Source organism: Dermacentor albipictus, chromosome 8, assembly GCF_038994185.2.
Source record: "Dermacentor albipictus isolate Rhodes 1998 colony chromosome 8, USDA_Dalb.pri_finalv2, whole genome shotgun sequence".
Classification (NCBI taxonomy): Eukaryota; Metazoa; Arthropoda; class Arachnida; order Ixodida; family Ixodidae; genus Dermacentor; species Dermacentor albipictus.
The window spans coordinates 24,064,557-24,085,698 of record NC_091828.1 but is presented as its reverse complement, the minus strand read 5'-3'; the positions used below and the strand labels follow the sequence as shown (position 1 = coordinate 24,085,698).

Genomic DNA, 21,142 nt, shown 5'->3' with positions numbered 1-21,142 from the left:
TGCAGTCTTTCAGCTGAGTGCTTAAAGGCACCATGTCTCCTAATGAAGGCACTCTGCACCAATTGATCACTGGAGCAAATGCCTTGCAGTTGCATCAGCAATGTTGTTTTTCTCCTTCCTGCAATACATTTTCACGGCATCACTGTATTTGATCATGGTGACATTACAGAATGGATGGCCAAAGAATTCACCTTTAGCATTCCAGCTTGGGCGTCTCTCAGCTCATTTTGAATCTGAAAAAAAATGTCAGTATTAAAATGTGAAGCCACAATGCAGCAAAATCAACAATCAAAAGAGCTACATGGACCATTAGGCTGACATAAATTGACGGATACAAATGACTAGTCATTGAATACACTAAAGTGTGGCCGCTCTTGCCAATGGCAGTGTGAGCTCGTCAAATAATTTATTTCACATTCCTCTATTATTTTAAAAATTATTTCCATGCATCTACTGAACTGTTATGGCCACATATTAAAGGCAGCTCCTTCATATAAAACCACAGTGTTGCATTCTTTTAGTCCCCGTCTACCTGATGCTACTGAACTTTTGCTTAGTCTCAAAGAAAGAATTTCACAGAACTGCTCTTTCAACAATGCATTATTCCAAGCTTGTGGCAAAGCGTTGTCATTTAGTTCACAAATATGCGCTCCCCTTTCAATCTGTTCACTCTTTAGTGCTCGGATTCAAAGGAAAAATAGCTTTTCGACATAACTAGCTACTTCTATGGTTACAAGAAACAACGCTAATTATTGATGTTTACGTTGCCGATAACGTATACATGCTACCTCGAAACCCAGTGGGACGACAAGGCAGATATGCCAGGCATCTCGTTCCTTTACTGATTTTAAAATTTTGTTAAATCAATCACTTACTGAAGTGCGAAAAGCTGCGATTTCACGAAATTACATTATTTTGAATGTTGTAGGACCTGGAGTGCCATGAAATCTGCCTTTCCGTGAATGCTAAGAGCGCCTACGCGAAGCCGTTTGGGGCGATGCACTCGATGACGTCGAACGAAGATGAAAAAAGAAAGCTGACTCACCCTTAATGTCGCTGAGTCGGAGGCGATCATGGCGTTCTTCGAGGCAACAAGCCCATAAAAAGCGAGCAACACGCAGGAATATTCCAAAGATGTCACAGCGAAGCACACAAAGGACGCAGAAAACGCAGGAAGCTCTCAAGCAAACAGCGTGCCGCCGCCGAAATGTGCCAAGCATCAACAGCCCAAACGCGCAATTATACGTGTACACTCATACAAATACACGCTTATATTATCATGAATTGTACCATTTGATAACAAATTTTGTAATTTCATGTTAATACTGAACAATTGTTGCGATTTGCAAGTGTATGAAAGTTTTTTGCTTCGCTTCTTTGATGAACTACTTTCTTTGGCGCAGTAACGCAGTGCACCGGCCGGAGCTAATGGCATGCGCGGGAAAAGGCGCCAAATTCAAACGTCGCAAACGCCGTGCTGATGTTTGCGCGCACAGTTTTCGTCGTTTGTATTTAAAAAAAAAGTAATGCGTGCCGCAACCATGCGAACTGAAATATTGACCACAAAAGTACAGAAACGTCGCTGTTTGTGCTTCTTATTTCGACGTCATTGCAAACTGCAGGCGGTCTGTCGTCCCATTCTTTAAACATTTGTGCGTGTGCTTCTGCGCTGTGCGAGTTGTCACCGAGAACGTATAGCAGCGCAGGTTGTGCTTGGTGGCCGAGCAGCTTCCCAACACATTCGCCAGCACCCCGTCTAGGTCAGAGAAAAGAATTTGGCCTCCATGTGAAATATGAGCACCATGTTGTACATATCCGCCAAGCTTTTCGTTTCGTTCTGTAGCGCGCTAACGGGTAACATCTAAGCTAAATTACTCTGTAAAAACGATGTTCACTCCTTTCTACGCCGCACCCGCCGTGGTGGCATAGCGGCTGAGGTGTTGCACTACTAACCCGAGTGCTTGGAATCTAATGCCGGCGGCGGCGGCTGCATTTCGATGGGGCTGAAATACAAAAACGCCCGCGTACTGTGCGTTTAACCTGCACCAAATTTGGTGCAGGTTAAAGGACCCTAGATGGTCAAAATAAATATGGAGTTTCTTACTATGGCGCTGCTCATAATCAAAGCGTGGTTTTGGCCCGTCAAACCCCAGACTTGAATTTTGTTAACGTTCCCCGCCACCTTGACCATATTTAACATGGAGGCATGCAATGCCATTTCCTAACACTCAGCCAGTGCACTGGCCCCTTATAATGGACGCCGATAGAAATGCAGGATGCGTCCAATCATCGGTTGTTTATCACCGCTTGTAGCGACGTTTGTCTTCTCAAACTATATATATATATATATATATATATATATATATATATATGGAGGGTGTTTCTGCTAACTTTATAGGCCGAGTGTAAACTCTATGCCCTCTATGACGACGCGACTAAATGCATGTTGCTCCCTTCGGTAAGTAGCGTGTCGCGCTATTTCTATATATTGCTTAATTAGCTAATTAGTCAAGTATAATTAACCAACTTCTGAAGCAAGGAAGTTGCGAAGAAATTCCAATTAGAAAGTTGCAGAGCAGTTGGCAACACGTCCGAATAAACAGTTTCTGTCTTTTTATCTGTTAAGTATTAGTGCTTTTCAGCTTACTGCGGATGCTCGCGAAATACAAAAAGCACCACGTGACATGCCCGCCTGCGAGTCGTGAATGCACTGCTCCTAAGCCTTCTGCGCACAAACGACAACATACCATTTAACCGGTGTGAACACCCGTCTGCTTATCGCCATCATGAACCGCAGCGAGGGAAGCACGTCGCTGGCGTTAATACTACAGCCAACGCCTTCGTCACTGCCCTGTCGCCTTTTAAGCGGCAACACACCCTGCTCGATGGTATGCTCGTTTGGGAGCGCTGCAAGCACGGCGCGCAAGCGGGTATGTCAGGTGATATTTTTTGTATTTCTCGGGCATCCGCAGTAAGCTGAAAAACACTAACACTTAATAGATAGAAAGTTAGAAATTGCCTAATTGGACGTTTTGCAAAGTGCTCTAGAACATTCTAATCTGGAATTTTTCGCCTAACTTTGTTCATTCAGAATGGCTAACTTTCTTGACTACTTAACTACTTAGGATAAATACAAGAATAGCGTGACACGTGCAAGAGTGAGCAACATGCATTTGGTCGCATCGTCTTATGGTGCATCGGCATATTTTTAAACTCTGAGTAAAGTTGGCTGAAACACGTGTATATAAGTCTATGGTTCATGTAACGTGAAACAACACCCTGTATATATGCAATGGTGATCAAGTGATCAGTAAAGCAACATATATGTGCAAAAGACGCACACATACATATGTGCGTGTGTTTTTCACATGTACTTCGAAACTCAATATTGCTCGTGACTCAGTGTTATTCAACAACAAGTTAACAGCATTTAGTCAACGACTTTATTGTTGGAAACTACTCAACAATGCTTCAATGCTCAATACTTTTCAACAATATGTTAAGAGAATTTAGTCAATGACTTTATTGTTGAAAACTACTCAACATTCGCTCAATAATACTCAATACTATTCAACAATATATCAACAGAATTTAGTTAACGACTTTATTGTTGGAAACTACTCAACAATGACTCAATAATACTCAATATTATTCAACAATATATCAAGAGAATTTAGTCAACGACTTTAGTGTTGAAAACTACTCAACAATGCCTCAATAATACTCAATACTATTCAACACTATGCCAACAGAATTTAGTCAATGACTTTTTTGTTGTGAACTACCCAACAACTTTACTGTTGAATTATTGCTCTATGGTTTCAATAATTGTTGAGGTATTGTTGAAAAGCTATTGAGTCAACAGTTCGTCAACCATATGCCAACAACATTTCAACAGTCATTTTCACAAGGGCAGCACTGACCTCCTCCTTCAACTAGGCGTCCATAACACACTGGACGAGCTCATCGAGGCCCAACGTCGCTCTCAGCTGGAGAGACTCACTCTCACAGCCACGGGTCGCCATATCCTCACCTCGCATGGCATCACCTACCACCATCAACACGGCCATAAGCACCAGATCCCCTCCACCATACGAGCTTGGATTCACGCCGATCCTATCCCCAGAAACATGCACCCCGAATACAACCACGCACGTCGCACAGCACGTGCCACGGTTCTCACCAAATCCCTTACTCTCCACGACGGTGTGAGTTTCGTCGATGCTGCCGAATATCCCCACGGTACCCGCTTTGCAGCCGTCACCACGCGTGAAGGGTCTCTCCAACATGCTATCAGCCTAGTAACCCCACACGCTGAGGAAGCTGAAGAAGTGGCCATCGCGCTACCCTTATGAAAATGACTGTTGAAATGTTGTTGGCATATTGTTGACGAATTGTTGACTCAATAGCCTTTCAACAATACCTCAACAAATATTGAAACCGCAGAGCAATAATTCAACAGTAAAGTTGTTGGGCAGTTTACAACAAAAAAGTCGTTGACTAAATTCTGTTGGTATATTGTTGAATAGTGTTGAGTATTATTGAGCCATTGTTGAGTAGTTTTCAACAATAAAGTCGTTGACTAAATTATTTTGATATATCATTGAATAGTATTGAGTATTATTGAGCCATTGTTGAGTAGTTTCCAACAATAAAGTCGTTGACTAAATTCTGTTGATATATTGTTGAATAGTATTGAGTATTATTGAGCCAATGTTGAGTAATTTTCAACAATAAAGTCGTTGACTAAATTCTCTTGACATATTGTTGAATAGTATTGAGTATTGAACCATTGTTGAGTAGTTTTCAAGAATAAAGTCGTTTACTAAATGTTGTTAACTTATTGTTGAATAAGATTGAGTCACGAGCAATATTGAGTTTCGAAGTATATGTGAAAAACACACGAACATACGTATGTGTGCGTTTTTTGCATATATATGTTGCTTTACTGATCACTTGTCACCATTGCATATATACAGGGTGTTGTTTCACGTTACTTGAACCATAGATGTATATACACGTGTTTCAGCTAACTTTACTCAGAGTTTAAAAATATGCCGATGCACCATAAGACGATGTGACCAAATGCATGTTGCTCACTCTTGTATGTGTTACGCTATTCTTGTATTTTTCCTAAGTAGTTAATTAGTCAAGAAAATTAGCCATTCTGAAGGAACAAAGTTAGGCGAAAAATTCCAATTAGAAAGTTCTAGAGCACTTTGTAAAACGTCCGATTAGGTCATTTCTAACTTTCTATCTATTAAGTGTTATTGTTTTTCAGCTTACTGCGGATGCCTGCGAAATACAAAAAATATCACCTGACATACCCGCTTGCGCGCCGTGCTTGCAGCGCTCTCAAACGAGCATACCATCGAGCAGGGTGTGCTGCCGCTTAAAAGGCGACAGGGCAGTGACGAAGGCGTTGGCTGAGGTATTGACGCCAGCGACGTGCTTCCCTCGCTGCGGTTCATGATGGCGATAAGCAGACGAGTGTTCACACCGGTTAAATGGTATGTTTTCGTTTGTGCGCGGAAGGCTTAGGAGCAGTGCAATCACGACTCGCAGGCGGGCATGCCATGTGGTGCTTTTTGTATTTCGCGAGCATACGCAGTAAGCTGAAAAACACTAATGCTTAACACATAGAAAGACAGAAACGGTTTATTCGTACGTGTTGCCAACTGCTCTGCAACTTTCTAATTGGAATTTTTTTCCTAACTTCCTTGCTTCAGAAGTTGGTTAATTATCCTTGACTAATTAGCTAATGAAGCAAAACATAGAAATAGCGCGACACGCTACATACCAAAGGGAGCAACATGCATTTAGTCGCGTCGTCATAGAATGCATAGAGTTTACACTCGGCCTAAAGTTAGCAGGAAGAAACACCCTGCAGTATATATATATATATATATATATATATATATATATATATATATATATATATATATATATATATATATATATGTATATATATATATATATATATATATATATATATATATATATATATATATATATATATATATATATATATATGCAGTTTGAGAAGACAAACGTCCCTACTAGCAGTGACAAACAACCGATGATTGGACGCATCCTGCATTTCCATCGGCGTCCATTATAAGGGGGCAGTGCCCTGGCTGTGTGTTAGGAAACGGCATTGCATGCCTCCATGTTAAATATGGTCAAGGTGGCGGAGAACGTTAACAAAATTCAAGTCTGGGGTTTGACGGGCCATATCCACGCTTTGATTATGAGCCGCACCGTAGTAAGAAACTCCATATTTATTTTCACCATCTGGGGTCCTTTAATCTGCACCGAACGCACAGTACACGGACGTTCTTGCATTTCACCTCCATCGAAATGCAGCCGCCCCGACCGGCATTAGATCCCAAGCACTCGGGTTATTAGAGCAACACCTCAGGCCACTATGCCACCACGGCGGGTGCGGCGGATAAAGGAGTGAACATCGTTTTTACAGAGTGCGTATCGCTTAGATGTTACCCGTTAGCACGCACAGAACGAAACGAAAAGCTTGGCTGATATGTATGTCATCGTGCTCATATTTCACATGGAGGCCACATTCTTTTCTGTGACGTAGACGGGGTGCTGGCGAATGTGTTGGGAATCTGCTCGGCCACCAAGCAGAATCTGCGCTGCTATACGTTCTCGGTGACAAATCGCACAGCGCAGAAGCACACACACAAATGTTTAAAAGAATGGGACGACAGACCGCCTGCAGTTTGCTGTGACGTCGAAATAAGAAGCACAAACAGCGACGTTTCTGTACTTTTCTGGTCAATAGTTCAGTTCGCATGGTTGCGGCACGCATTACTTTTTTTTAAAATCCAAACGACGAAAACTGTGCGCGCACAAATTAGCACGGCGTTTGCGACGTTTGAATTTGGCGCCTTTTCCCGCGCACTCCATTAGCTCCGGCCGGTGCACCGCGTTACTGCGCCAAAGAAAGTAGTTCATCAAAGAAGTGAAGCAAAAAACTTTCATACACATGCAAAGCGCAACAATTGTTCTGTAATAACATGACATCACAGAATTTGTTATCAAATAGTACAATTTATGATAATATAAGCGTGTATTTGTATGAGTGTACATGTATGATTGCGCGCTTGCGGTGTTGATGCTTGGAGCATTCCGGGGAGTTCGTGTACGCTGTTCGCTTGAAAGCTTCCTGCTTTTCTGCGTTCTTTGTGTGCTTCGCTGTGACATCTTTCGAATATTCCTGCGTGTTGCTCGCTTTTTATGGGCTTGTTGCCTCGAAGATCGCCATGATCGCCTCCGACTCAGCGTCATCAAAGGTGAGTTGATGTTTCGAATTCCCCTTGTTCGTCCATTGCGAAGCGGTGTACGGGCGGGAGCCCGGAAATAAGTTCAGCGCCTGTGCGTGTTTTCCGCGCGCCTCTTTTCTAGTTTTCATTCCTAGCACTATCCTTCCGTTGCGAGAATTGGTTGTACAGCACTAGATTTGTGATATATAACGTGGAGCTTTGTCCTGGTTTAACTTTACTCTCCGCTTGTGGTGACGTAAGGCAGCTATGTGGTGCCAGCTAAAACAGGGCTGTTGTACGCCATGATTTCTGATACGGTGTTCGAGCACCGATTGAGTTAGCCTTATTAATGAGCGCATAACAATGCGACGTGAAACCATCCGATCTGTACTGTAATCGAAGATATTTCGTTTGCGCCACGCTAGTACAAGGCGTGTGAGTGAGCTGTAGCAACAAAGGGGGGGGTGGGGGGGTGGCGGTGGAATCAGCGAAAATGTATTCTGTTGCGCTGTTCCCTTCAGGATCGAGTGACACCGCGGTGCTTCGACGCCACTATCTGTCACGCCGTGCGGCCGACGTTCGCGCGACCGGAAAACACAGAGGAGGCTGTCTCGCAATAATAAAAAATTTCAAGTGTGTACACGCGATTCTATGCGATGCGTGACATACAATAGGGGTGATGCCACAGAGTGCTGCGAAATCACCGAGTTATACGCCTTGCCAACCGCGTGTGTTTTGTTTTCCACCTGTTAGCGCGCATTCAACTTTCTTTTTTTATCTTCTCCGTTCGGTGCCATCGAGTGCTTCGCCCAAACGGCTTCGCGTAGGTGCTCTGCATTCACGGAAAGGCAGATTTCATGGCACTCCAGGTCCTACTTTACTGGAATAGAACATTAAAGAAATGTAACAGCGTGAAATTTCAGCTTTTCGCACTTTAGTAACTGATTGATGTAACAAAGTTTTAAAATCAGTAAAGGAACGAGATAAATGCCTGGCATATCTGCCTTGTCGTCCCACTGTGTTTCGAGGCGGCATGTATATGTTATCGGCAACATAAACATCAATAATTAGCATTGTTTCTTGTGACCATAGAAGTAGCTAGTTATGTCGAAAAGCCATTTTTTCTTTGAATCCGAGCACTACACAGTGAGCAGATTGAAAGGGGAGCGCATCGTTGTGAACTAAATGACGACGCTTTGCCACAAGCTTGGAATAATGTTTTTTTGTCGAAAGAGCAGGTCTGTGAAATTCTTTCTTTGAGTGTAAGCAAAACTTCAGTAGCATCAGGTAGACGGGGAGTAAAAGAATGTAACACTGGGGCCTTATATGAAGGAGCTGCCTTTAATATGTGGCCATAACAGTTAAGTAGATGCGTGGAAATAATTTTTAAAATAAGTAGAGGAATGTGAAATAAATTATTTCACAAGCTCACACTGCCATTGGCAAGAGCGGCCACACTTTCGTGTATTCGATGACTAGTCATTTGTATCCGTCCATTTATGTCAGCCTAATGGTCCATGTAGCTCTTTTGATTGTCGCTTTTGCTGCATCGTGGCTTCACGTTTTAATACTGACATCTTTTTTCAGATTCAAAGTGAGCTGGGAGACGCCCCAGCTGGCACGCTAAAGGTGAATTCTTTGGTCATCCATTCTGTAGCGTCACCATGATCAAATACAGTGATGCCGTGAAAATGTATTGCAGGAAGCAGGAAAAAAAAACAACATTGCTGATGCAACTGCAAGGCATTTGCTCCAGTGATCAATTGGTGGAGAGTGCCTTCATTAGGAGACATGGTGCCTTTAAGCACTCAGCTGAAAGACTTAACAACTGCACCGGGACTGGGAGTGAATTCAGTGTCACTTGTGAACATATTAAACGCAGAATGTGCCTTTTTCAGTGTATATGCCTGATATGAAACTTAGTGTGGACATTAGTGGTCTACATGAGTGAACATCTTTATAGTTTTACCAGAACGAAGGTATAATGGCCTATGTCATACACCAGTGCACTGCTAGATGTATCAAACCAGAACAGCAGCACCCTTCGAGAAAGTTGGCTGAAGAACGAGCAATGATCGGGGCTTTCTGCATTTCAAGGGCCAAATTCCAAAAAGATTGATGCCGAGCTGGATGGTGCGAAGTGCCGGTCACCACATGCTCTATCTTGGCATTATGTCTTGTTAAGATACAGAAATTGCATCACTGCTCATAAATTGGAAATTGGAAGGTTGAGGGGAAGTGGAAGGGCTCCCCTCTGGAGCAGCCAGTGCATGCCCTTTGCTATACTGATAATCCTACCTTAATGAGAACCAGTGATGCATGTTAACCTATTACGCAGCCAAGTGCATTCCTTGTTTTGTATTAAGGGGACACTAATGACACCCTAAATGAATTTTAAATAAAGCATCGTCTTAAATAACTACTTCTGTAAATTTCTTGGTAGTTGCTTGATTATTAGAGAAAATAAAGCTCAAAGTTTAATTTTCTGAGTATCGCCCCAAAATCTTCGTGCTGACACCTCATTGTCACATCATGGATTCCAAGTATTTTTGCATACTTTGGTTGTATTGGTTCTGTAAATGTTCCTGACGCTTTTTATTTGGGTTTTTGGAATATGATGAAGAACATCTTTATTTGTAAAAAAAAATTGCTACACCTGAACAGACGTCATCTAAATCCATGACGTCACAGCAAGCGGGTGTGGTAACTTCTAGGCAGCACTGCCACCAATCTTTCCTCTTGCTGCTTTTACAGTTTACTCAGCCTCTTGTCACGGTATGAGTGAATCTCTTGAATTGTAGGAAGGTCATGTACAGATACATCTAAAATAATTTTTCTCTTTAGTGCTTTCATGCCGTAGTTGCTTAGGGGTGTTGGCACAGCTCCGCTAAGCACGAGGTCACAGGATCAAACAACCGCATTTTGATGGACGGTAAATACAAAACTGCCCAGGTACCTTGCAGCCTAATTTAGTAAAAATTAGTCCAGAGTTCCCCACTATGGCATGCCTAAACATCAGATTGTCATTTTGGCACTTAAAATGCCAGAATTTAATTAATTTAATTTTTCTTTAGTGCTCCTTTAAGCTGTAGAATTCATGATCTCTGCAAAAACTCATGCTCAAGGTATTCTCCATAAAGATTAAATAAACAGTAGATATAAGTGTCTATTTATACATTGAATTGTGGTGATACGTGATGACTATTAGAACGGTGGTACAACAAGACAGACAGAATTGTAATACAATGTGTGACGGCACGATGATGCACATCGAGGAAATGACCGAGTCTCCCTAGAAGTCCCTGACATGGACATCAACTGACTGTCCACAAACTTCTGAGTTCACTCCGTGATCTTGTGCAGCCTGTGCTTTGCGAGTCGATTAATTTAATTGAGGTGGTGGTTGGCACATACTGTCCTTGCAACTTATGTACATTTCATACAGTGGAGTGGAATCCTCGCACATTACATCTGGAGCACAGCAAGTGAACATCATGTGTAGTGGTAATCTTAGTAATGATCGACGATCATGTCCCTCTTCGAGCTCCTAATGCTGCTTGCCAACACAAGCAGCAGCAGTTGCCCAAGATAGCGGGAAAGAGATTGATTGAAAAGTAGCATATGCCCAGGGTCGCATAACCAGTCACCCAAGCTGTTCTGACGGTTGATTTTGAACTCTTCCCTCAACATAGCAGCCCAATCTCCCCATTAGACCATGGGCTACCTATTGACACAAATGGATGGGAAAATAGAGACCTGAAAATATGAAGTATCCTAAGAATGGTAATCACAATAAATAGTACTAGATGTGCATTAGCTCAAGCTCTTGGGCCAGTTGGTGCATGATGAACTTGAAAAAGGGGGGTACCAGCAAAACAAAGGACGCGCACACACGGAAGAGGCGTTAGACAGGGAGTCCGTGTCTAATGCCGTTTCCTTGTGTGCGTGTCATTTGTGTTTCGCTGGTACTCCCCTTTTTCAAGTACTAGATGTTTGGATACTTTGGTTTATTATTCTTGTTTGTGCTGGATTGTTCTTCTGAAACGTGGCATCCGGACAGCATAAGAAGCTTGTAAGAAGTCCAGTTTAGCATTCTAGATTTGCAACAGGTACTTTTTTAATTTATTTGCAGTAGGGCTGTTGTGTGAATGTGCTTGAAAGGCTTAAAACTGTTTTGCTAACATTTACTTAAACGTGCAGGTTCACATAGGTTGAAGGAGTGCACATTGAGAAGGTTATCCTGGCACAGCTTACCATGGCCTGCCATGGTGGACCAGGAAAGTTTGCAAGGGCCTTGCTTCACCATGTGTTCACAGAGGAGGAGCTCATGGGCCATTTGGCCTTTGGAAATAACACCAAGGGGCAAAAAGGGCTCTTGACCCCACCAGGGTCAGTGCTGTTATAGGCAAGTACCATATATCCTTTCTGGTTGCATTTTTACATTCACATTTTTTTGTAAAATTATGAACTTGCCATTGGCATAACAAACGACTTTCAAGTAGCCCGTGTGTGCAGTTGTGTGCTACGATAGCCTACTATTTGGAATGACTGTTCATATGATCATAAGTGCGTAATGCCGCCATACACAAATGCTTCTAAAATTTGAAAGCTGCCTTCACTGCTGAAAGTTTTTAGTGGCTCCACCACATAACATGAGCTGCATTGGCGCATTAGCAGTGCTACATGGCTGTCATTGCAAGGAATAGTTGTCTGTGAAGCACGCTCCAAATCTGTTGGCATGGAGGACATGTTTAATTAGCCTGAAAGTGTTATTCTAATACACGAATTGCGGAGAAGCTATGCTCAAGTGTGGTTACTGCTCAGCTCGAGCAGGAGCACGTTCACCAAATTTCAGAAATCAAAACAGCTCTCCAGGTTCTGAGATGTGAAACAGTAGATTCACCAATTTTAACAGACCACATCGAATTAAGGTTGCTCCTATATTGAAGGAGGTCCATGTGATGCCAGACAGCAGCCTTTTAGCAGAGGGAACCTGAGTGGTGTGGCAATTTTCTTTTGGTTGTTTCAATCAAAGAAACGACATGGACAGAGTTGCAAGCACTGCTGTCAACAGTACTACGTTTAGTGGGCGCTTACTCATTCTAAGCACTTAACCTATGACTCGTATTTATTAACGCACACTTTATCACTTTGTATTCTAAGATATGAAAAAAATATTTATGTGGCTTTTCCCCATATACTTCAATAAATTGAAGATAGGCTCTTGGGGCCTAATGTATAAAGCTTCTTACAGTCCATCGGACATGTCCACTACTCCCATTCTGAAATTGTTAGAATTGATTCCTGCTTCCTTACTTCACCTACCTGTTAACAGGGTAATTATGAACCATTGCCAAGTAGATTATGGGCTTAAAATAATCAAAAGGATGAATGGGCTTTTCTGTCGCTCTTGTTTAGCCCGTTGAGGGTCACATTTTGGGGAGAAATATGCCTCTCTAATTTAGGAGTTAATATTTTTTGTGGTTTGCAAATGCTCAAAACTTTCGAATTGAATAGTGTCCTATTCAATTTAGTCTTTGAATGGTCACTATTTGTAAATGTGAGTATTCTAATATTTCGAAACACCAATAAAACATGAAATTTGAGCCAAAGTACGGTAAATTTTCACGTCCAATAACATAGTATAGACATAAAACGTAAGAACTTGTAATAGCAGACCAGGCTACATTAGTTAAGTAGCTGTACTTTAGAGGCTGTACAGCAATCATTTATGCTTACTGAAGAGTCCTGTGCATGTGAAGAAACCTTTTGCTGCTCCATTTGTGCTTTTAATAAACAGCTCTTCATAACATAACAATGACAGAAACTTGCAAACATTAATAATACTAGGTTGTGAGCCTCATCTTACATTAATTGTGATGTCAGCTGTTCATTATTCAGAAGCTATCCATTATTTGATTTGCTTCTAGCATTATTCGGTTCAGCCTCAAAAATCACTTTTCGTGCACTCTTAATATTTTTATTGCAGATTTAAGTTCTTCAGAGTGACGTTCCGAGAAAATGAAGTGGTAAATAATATTTTGAAGTAACGATGAAGTGGCAATACCATTTCAGTATTTGCAGTTTTAGATGTTTTATTTTTTTATGCAGGATGTTTTATTTTTTTGTGTTATAGCAGCATAATTTTTTTGTGTAATGAAACTTACAAAAACTTGTGGCAACACTCCCAAATTACTGCAATGACAGACACCAAGGAGCTAAGTGAAAATCAGTTTTGGAGAAACCCATGGAGCGACAGCACTTTAAGAATATTTTCTAGAAGCCTCAGAAGGTTGCAGCACCTCCAGTGGGATGCTAGGCAACACTTTGTTCTGAAAAGGCAAATTTTTTCAGAACGTTCCGTCACAGCCACAGATGTACGGCAGTAAACCCTAAAAGGGTTAAAGAAGTCAGTCCTATGGCATATGGCTCTTAAAAAACAGCATTTCTTCGTATCTGTCACATTCTGCATGTTTCATGCTAAGCAGCTTGGTGCACAACTACACGGAATCCTCATTATAACAGTAATTCAGTCGTTGAAGCAGAAAACATACTTTGCTGTAAGCAGTGTCTTCTTTAATGTAGAAAGTCCTAATTCATTGTAAGGCGAGAAGTACATTCCGATTGCATGTGAACTCAGGAAACCTAACTTCAAATGAAGCTACACTCAATTGTAGTGACATGACAGTATTGTATTTGGAGCATGGAAAAGCACAGTTAAATGCTGCACATTTTAATTATGAAAGTTACAAGAAATAATTTAATTGTCAGTTCAGGTTTATTTATGAACAACATGAATTTTTTTCGCCATTTTGTTTCTCAGCAAGGAAAGTTCACATCTTCGACATTGAGGATATTTGTAAAGTTATTTTGCTACAGTGTTTTGTTCCTCTTTGCCCTTTCCTGCATTTGACACTTAGTGGAGTCCCGTGCCACACAGAATCAATTTAAATGGTCATGCTGCAAAGCTGTACCCGTGGAAAGTTGGAATTAAGCTACACAAATACATAAATCAATTTCATTATAACAAGGGCATATTGCATGCCATTCTTTCGCATGTAGAAGTTGCTTTTTAAAACTTGTTCTGGCTTGTTGCAGGCTTCACGTGTCACAAGTTTCCTGGTACCAACATGCCCTATGTAAAGAACTCTGGCCTCGCTTCTCGCATGGGACCAATAGCCTCTCAAGAGCCCAAGTTGGACAGCTCAAACCAAAACACAAGTGTTGTGCTTTTGTAACTCTCGACATTTTTATGTTTTATGTTAGTCTCCTGAAGGGCTCAATTTGGATTTCTCAAATGAGCATACAAATGTTGTGCCTTTCTATGCCTTGACATTTTTATGTTAATTTTATTTATGCTAAATATGCAAGTCTCCTGAGAAGCCCACATTGGATTGCTTAATCCAGAATACAAGTGTTGTGCTTTGTTATAGTTCACTACATTTTTATGTTAGTTTTTGATATGGTTCCAGTAAGGATAGTGTTTCCTTATTAATATATTTTTTAAGTATCTTAAGTCATTTCATGCCAAACCACCCAATTTTGTCAAGAACTGTTTCACTATGGCAAAGCATTTCAAGTTTGCTTGATTTTGAGTAGGTACAATGAGAAAATTTTTGAGAAAATTTGCTTTCATACATACACTTGAGTCATTCCAGGGCAACCAACCAGCGTTTTTTTGACCATCACAGATATAGTTGAAACTCCGAACTCTTTCTCCTCATTTATTTTCCTTCGCAAAAATTTTTTTGAATTTTGGCAAAAATTTATTGTTCTTGCCCAGCTAAGCTAGAAGGCACTGATACACGTTTCTTTTGAAAGGGAAATTGTATGATCCAGATATTCAGATGATGTTCATGTCAAGAGACAAGTGGTGTGACTGCCAAAATTTGCAAAGTTTGAATTTTCTTCTAATGTAGGGAAATACAGAAGGCACAAAATAAATATAAAATCAGGCTGGTTGACTTGGGATAGCTGCAAAATATTTCAAGCCTTGTAGGTTCAGTTGATCAGCTAAAAAAACTGAAAGTTCCAATTTTTTGCAAGAAGCTTCGTGTTGAAGGTAAAAAATTAGCTTTGGAGGTTGGCACAAAAGTATGTCGCCCATCGTTACACAGCCCTACATGTCTGCTATGCATGTGACAAGTAACAAAAAGGTATTCTTTAAGTGCAATAAATTATTTTCTCTAATGTTCATTTGTGGATCACACATACAGCATAAATATAGCATAAATATAGGAAGCCATGTCAGCTAGCAAGGAAAGATTGTTAATATAATTAGCCACAAAAACTACTCAACAAACTGACTGCCTTTTTTATCATTGCGAAGGCAGGTGACGTCAAGCGCTGCAGCTGCAGTCTCAACTTGTATTTTTTTAACATGAATGCAAAAAGTGGTCGCCAGTGGTGTCTGACCACATCAGACTGAACAAGGCAAATATGACTTTTATAGGTGAACACGTTCTGGCTCTGAAACAGTGGTAGCAAACAACACCACAAGAATTTGTTCACACTTATGTAGGTTTTCAGTCTTAATTATGAAGGTGTTTTCTACTTGCATCATCATTGGGCTCCAGGGAGCAGGGCACAAAGTGTTCTGCTCCCTCTGTGTTGCATTGCAGTGCGACATGCCCTTTAAAATGCTTTGTATGAACAATATCAGCGCTCTTCCTGGATTTACTGTCTACATAATAGCCGATATTTCTTTTTGTAAACTGCATGAAAGATATCTTTTAACACTGCAGGATTCCCTCACATATTAATACGTACAAGGTCTGTTAGAAAAGTATTTGACTTTTTTTTGCAGACACCTGATGAATATGAAACAAGCGCCTTTTCGTCAGCCACCCTTGAACCTTTTCGCGCATGCATGAATTTTTTCCCGCCTGCCAATAGCGTGAATTGCTGGGACGCAGCATTTGAATGAGGTAGTACACAGTGCTCTCGTCGTTTTTTTTATTGCAAGGAAAATGGCGGAGCGACTGGAGCAGTGCTACTGCGTCAAATTTTGCCAGAAACTGGGCGACAGCCACGTGGAAACCATTCGGAAGATTCAGACTGCTTTCGGTGACTGCACTATGAGCAGCACACAGATTAAGGAGTGGTACAACCAGTTTAAAGACGACCACGCATCGGTGGAGAGCGAGCCACGCTCCAGTCGGCCATCAATATGCCGAAATGACCAGGTCATTGCCTAAGTGAATCCTGTGGTGATGCGGGACCGTCGTGTGACTATCCAAGAAATTGTGGAAGAGGTGGGCATCAGCACATTTTATCCACATTCCATTATCACCGAAGATTTGGACATGAAGAGATTTGCCCCGAAATTCGTTCCCAAGCTGCTCATGGTGGAGCAAAAGCAACTTCGTGTTGAAGTCTCACAGACATGCTGGATTCCACAAACAGTGACCTCAACTTCACGAACACCATAATCACTAGTGACAAGTCTTGGATGTATGTTTATGACCGGGAAACCAAAGACCGCTAAGTGCGCATCCACGTTAAAGTGTTGCTGACTGCTTTCTTTGACTCCCGCAGTGTGGTACACCACGGGTACGCACCACAGGGTCAAACAATCACTAAAGACTACTACAGGGATGTCCTCCATGGCCTATGTGATGCTGTGTGGCGCAAGATACCAAAGTTGTCAACAGGAAATTGGCGCATCCATCACGACAATGCTTTTCTCGCACTTGATTCAGACTCTTTTGGCGAAAAACCAGACTCCTGTAGTTCGACAGGCTCCTTACTCTCCTTATATGGCCGCCTGCGGCTTCTGGCTATTTCCCAAAATCAAGAGGCCATTGAAAGAAGCACAATTTCAGACAAGAGAAGACATTATGGCTGCAACGACAGCTGAGCTAAACTCCATTCGGAAAGAGGCCTTCTCGGAATGCTTCTAACAATGGCAGCACCGCTGGGAGAAGTGACACTCCTTAATGATGCCCACAAGATTGTCGTTCATTGCTTCAACACTAAGGTCCTCTTCCTTGGAGTCCCAAGGAGACTACTTTGAGAGTGATTAGGTTTCCAACGCTCCAGTTATCCCAGTTTTTTTTTTCTTCAGCCAAAGGTCGGATACTTTTCTAACAGACCTCGTATTGATATTTTATGTGCAATGGCTGTATGGTTTACCTGGCCCACACCAAACACAAGCCTCGTTGCGTTAGAGCATGTGTCCCTTGGCAATAAAATGCAGACACTAACACCGCTTCTCTGTCATCTGTGTGGAGGCAAAGCCAGCTTTGTGGTCTGCATTCCCAGCCGGCAAGCAGTGCGCACATCCGAGAAAAGTCGGTGCTGACAAAATTTCAAAAAAGAATTTCTCGCATTTAAAAATAATGCCTTTTTTAACTTCACACATGCATAGCAGACATGTAGAGCTATCCAATAATGTATCACATACTTTTTGGCCAACCATGAAAGCTGTTTTTTCCTTCAACATGATGCTTCTTGCAAAAGATTAAAATTTGTTTTTTTTTTACAGGCGATTAGCTGAACCTTCAAAGCTTCACATTTTTTTGCTATACTATGTCACCTGGGCTACCATTCTGTATTTAATTTCTGTCCTGTGAATTTTCGTTACGAAAAAAAAAACTAACGGATTGCAATTTGACTCATTTTTGCCGGTGCCGAAAGCAATTGAAGTATTCAAATATTTAAAAAATTGGCTATTTTGGCAGTTGCATCACTTCACCGTATTTCCACGCACACTATTTGAAGGCCTCGATCAATACAATGTGCATTTGAAGAAGAATGTTGATTGATGTCCTCTAGCTCAGCTGAGCAGGAAAACTAAACTGTCACCAAAGTGCTACAAAATATCTGGCAAAAATAAATAAAAGTGGGTAACGAGTTTTGAACTCTAGTAAACATATAGTAATGTTTCAGCTATATGTGTGCTGTCAAAAAACGCTGATCGATTCGGCATGGAATCGCACACCTGCAAGTGCATCTGTGCCATTGTCAGAGTTCAATAAAAACTGCATTTGACATAACTTTGTAAAAATAACTTATTGCTTTCTAAAATACATGAGTAAAATTAATAGGTATAAGTCGGCTTAAATTTAAAATGCAACGAAAGATCTCTGGTAATGGCAATGATGTGCCTTTCATGTTTGCATGAAACCATATCTTTTTCTGAATTCTTTCGTTATTTTTTTGTGGCAGTGAATAAAATTGTAATGGAACTCTCACAAGGAGTAACTTTGATTCCAGCACATCACTAATAGCTGTTTTTTTTCCATATAAAAATCTGAAGTAGTTGATATGAATAAGTCGCTTGATATGGAATGACCTGCGCAGGAACGTTATCATGGCGGAAAACACAACTGGATCATGCAACAGCAATGCAGCATAATAAATTGCTCCCATCAGCATCACTTATTGTGATTGCCATGTTTCAGAAGTATGTAACGTTTACCGAAATTGTCACATACCATTCAAGCAACAAATAAGGATTGTACAGTGATCCTTTTTCAGTTTTACAGATCTTTAAGTTGTCTGTGCCAGGTAGCATAATTTTTGTTCTTGAGCTGGATTATTCAGAGGTGGACATTACTAGCACAAGAAATGGAAACATTAAACTGATTCTCATAAATTTATTAATTCACTTATCACATCACGGCACATATTTCAGTTTGCAAATTGTAGCCAGTGATTTTGAAAGACATATTCACTTGAAATTAATTTCCAGGATGACACCAGTTGTGAAATTTTTCCATAAATGTGAGAAATACATGGGCATTCCGGTTACTTTTGTGCTTCAATGCATAACAGTGTGTTCTGTTAAAAAAAAGTAAGTGCTACAGCAGTGCATTTCTACAGCCAGTTTGATGGCATGTGTCTCGTTACTGGTGTCATTCTGGAAGTTCGTTCTAAGTGCATACATCTTGTAAAATTACCGTCTACAATTTGAAAAGCTTTATTAGGAACTGAGTTTTTCTTAATCAGCTGACTACGGTGTCTTGATTTCTCATGCAAATAATGTTTGGCACTCTGTATCTAGAATTATGTTAGCTGCAACAGTCCGTGTTTAATAAATTCCATGAAACTTAAAGATAACCACCCTGCATATCAGGTCTCAGTTGAGTGCTGTGGGCTCAAGCAAATCGTGCCATGGTAATAGTACCACTGGCTCCCAAATAGAGAAAGCAAGTGCCTTTTTTGAGTGCTCTTATTAACAGTCATGTCAGTCTGCTTCTACATTTAATTTAGGTATTTATTTTTAAAATTTTATTTCTTTTGAGAAATGTGTTTTACTTGAGGGCCACACAGACTACATCTTCAGTATTCTGTTTTGTTATGGTGTCAAGCTGCAGGAAGTTTGTACTGTGCAATAGTTTTTAAGAAGTTTCTGATGTGCTCAAACTACAAATGGTTGTACATTTACACAGATGTTTGTTTACAAATAAACAGTTCACCTAGAAAAATGGTTTTTGTCTGCATCAGATCAGCACTCTTAATATTGTGGAGGTCCATCCACTCTGACAATTGAAAAAAGTAGCATAACAGTACTGCTAGCAGTTTTACAATATGGTTTATTACAGGCGATCTGGGAGCATGCTTTTGAGCCCAGGGTGGCAGAGGCCTGCGATACAAAACCCCTGTATTTAAATTTTATCCCTGCCCTCTCACAGCAAACATACCAACGTGACATCAAAGGTAATTATATGCAACATAGCTCAGCAGTATTTTAAGGAAAGTGCAGGTTTAAACTGCTAAATACCCAGTGGGGCATAAAGGGCTTTCAACATAATTTGTGTTGATGTTCAACAGATCTGCAACAATTCTTCCATGGGCTTTCAATATTAATGAACAACACATTTCAACAACACATCAATGGGCTTTCAATTTTGAGACTCAACACATCTTCAACAATGCTTCAATGGGCTTTCAACATCGACAAACAACACATTTCAATAATACGTCAATGGGCTTTCAAGTTTGAGCTTCAACAATGCTTCAATGGGCTTTCAACATTGACAAACGACACATTTCAACAATACGTCAATTGGCTTTCAATATTGACAGACAACACATCTTCAACAATGCTTCAATGGGCTTTCAACATTGAAATACACCATAGTTTCAACGATATGCCTACGATCTTTCAAATTGAGAGGCCACAATGATGTTTCGACAGAATGTCGCGGGCCAATTATCAACACTTGTCAACAATTTCCTCAATGCTGTTTCAACAATTCTCCAATGATCTTTCAAGGTCATTTGTTGACGTTGAACAATGATATCTCAATAACCTTTCAACAATTTGTTTTGTAAGGGTAGCCACACTAGACCCAACATGCCATACCATCGTCTCTGACTCCCGCTCCGCCGTTATCAACTATATCAACGGCGGTATTTTACACCAAGCCTTGCGCATCTTGCAACAAGCGCCCCGCTCAACCGACCATCAGGTTACACTCGTCTGGTTCCCGGCTCATGCAGGCACTGTCCACCCGCACCTCCCCAACCTCAACGAGGTTACCCACTCCCTAGCGCGAGGCCTAGTTGACCGCGCGGGAGAAGGGGAGGCTGCGCCCACCGGTAGGGATCGCCTGACACGCTACAATGATCTTGTGAAGTCCTTCTACTTAGAGCGTAGAACCTTCCCCGGCCCACACAACAAACTATCCCGAGCGCAGGCTACAACTTTCCGCCTGCTACAACCCAATACTTACCCCTCGTTACAACTTTACAACAAGATCTACCCAGACATTTACCCCAATCCCACGTGCCATATCTGCAAGACACAGCCAGCCACACTTCCACACATGCTTTGGTACTGTACACACCAATACCCCGACACTAACCCCACGACCCTCTCGTCGAGATGGCACGCTGCCCTGCGTAGCCCC

At 41.3% G+C, this 21,142-nt stretch overlaps 1 long non-coding RNA gene across 1 annotated transcript; it reads left to right on the top strand.

The window, feature by feature from the left end:
* Positions 1 to 7,203: 7,203 nt before the first annotated feature.
* On the top strand, positions 7,204 to 19,714 carry LOC139048684 (uncharacterized). Its single transcript, XR_011507858.1, has 4 exons — positions 7,204 to 7,313; positions 8,871 to 8,912; positions 11,484 to 11,688; positions 14,382 to 19,714. It is a non-coding gene; the product is annotated as an uncharacterized lncRNA (long non-coding RNA).
* Positions 19,715 to 21,142: the final 1,428 nt, after the last annotated feature.